This window comes from Rutidosis leptorrhynchoides, chromosome 1 (genome assembly GCF_046630445.1).
Source record: "Rutidosis leptorrhynchoides isolate AG116_Rl617_1_P2 chromosome 1, CSIRO_AGI_Rlap_v1, whole genome shotgun sequence".
NCBI classification, from domain to species: domain Eukaryota; kingdom Viridiplantae; phylum Streptophyta; class Magnoliopsida; order Asterales; family Asteraceae; genus Rutidosis; species Rutidosis leptorrhynchoides.
Window position 1 is genome coordinate 382,228,232 of NC_092333.1, and position 1,820 is coordinate 382,230,051.

General features: G+C 36.8%; 1 non-coding gene across 1 annotated transcript; it reads left to right on the plus strand.

Annotated features, from left to right (window-relative positions):
• The first annotated feature begins 1,018 nt into the window (after window positions 1-1,018).
• On the plus strand, window positions 1,019-1,125 carry LOC139886935 (small nucleolar RNA R71). Its single transcript, XR_011772793.1, has one exon. It is a non-coding gene; the product is annotated as a small nucleolar RNA R71 (small nucleolar RNA).
• Window positions 1,126-1,820: the final 695 nt, after the last annotated feature.

A 1,820-nucleotide genomic window follows, 5' to 3' on the forward strand; every position in this document is an offset into this window, starting at 1 on the left:
TTTCTTCATTTTACTCGTGTAAGGAAGTGGTGGTTGGTATGGTTTAACATAAGGTTTATCCTTAGCTGTGTTATCTTCATTAACCTTTACAACTACCGGTTCTTTTTCCTTATCTTGATCAGGTTGTGGTTCTTGTGGAGTAGGAATAGCTTCATCAGAAGTTACAGGTATTTCAGGTGGTTTAAGTGTTGTACCACTTCTTGTGGTAATGGCTTTAGCTGTTTCATTCCGGGGGTTAGCATTTGTATCACTAGGTAAACTTTCCAGTTTTCTTTCACCTATTAACCTTGCTAGGTTACTTACTTCTTGTTTCAAGTTTTGAATAGAAGCTTGTTGATTTCTAAATGCTTGAGTATTTTGTTCATTCGTTTGTTTTTGAGATGTGAAAAACTGCGTTTGAGTTTCAACTAGCTTCGTCATCATATCTTCTAAATTCGGCTTTTTATCATCGGTTTGTGGTGGTTTGTTTTGAAAATTAGGTCTTTGTTGATTGTAAGTATTATTGAATACTTGTTGATTGCTAGGACCTTGTTGGTTGTTGTATAGAATATTTCGATTATAATTCTGGTTTTGATTGTAGATCGGTCCTGGCGGTTGATAATTATTCTGATAATTATTTCCAGGCCTTTGGTTTAGATATGAAACATTCTCTCTTTGTTCCATTGTTAGTTCAATACTAAGACAATCTTTTGTCAAATGTGGTCCTCCACACTGCTCACAACTAATTCGTATTGAGTGAATATCCTTAGTCATCTTTTCCATTCGTCTCTCGACAACATCTATCTTTGCGGAAATGGAATCTAAGTCATGGCTAGAATCGGCTCTAGCTGCTTTAGATGATCTAACGATATCTTTTTCTTGGTGCCACTCATGTGAGTGGGAAGCAGTGTTATCAATAATTTTATAAGCATTAGTTTCGGTTTTCTTCATAATAGAACCACCAGCTGCTATATCGATGTCTTTCCTTGTAGTGATGTCGCATCCTTGGTAGAATATTTGTACTATTTGACAGGTGTCTAAACCATGTTGCGGACATCCTCTTAATAACTTTTCAAATCTTGTCCATGCCTCATATAGAGTTTCATTTGGTTTCTGTGTGAACGTAACAATTTCTCCTTGAAGTCTTACGGCTTTAGATGCCGGAAAGAATTGTTTAAGAAAATTTTCAACTAAAACGTCCCATGTATCAATCGCCCATTCAGGTAACGATTCCAACCAATCTTTGGCTTCTCCCTTTAAAGTCCAGGGAAATAACATGAGATATATCTGTTCATCCTCAACTTCTCTTATTTTAAATAGAGTGCAGATCCTATTAAAGGTACGAAGATGTTCATTTGGATCTTCCTTCGGCGCACCACTAAATTGGCATTGATTAGTCACCATATGTAGAATTTGTCCTTTGATTTCATAATCTGGCGCATTAATGTCTGGATGAGTAATTGCGTGACCTTGGCCAGTGCGTTTAGCTCTCATTCGGTCTTCCATACTTAAAGGTTCCATTACTTCCATAATTGAATTTGTTGAATCGGAATCACTAGAGGATTCTGATTTAATGGTTCGTTCCTCAACAATCTCTGTTTGAATGATTTGTGGTTCCGGAGGAAAATTTAATTGTTCAGGATCTATGAATTGTCCCTGAATATTATCCGGATTCTCAATTGTGAGGTCGGGTTCAAAAAATGGATTATCGAAAATTTGAATTGGAGTACTTGGTTGACTGGATGACGATTCTAAAGAAAAATCAACGGCGGTAATATTTGCTAGATGTCTTGATCTAGTTACAGGTGGTGAACGTACAAAAGGTGGTGAACGTCTTGCTC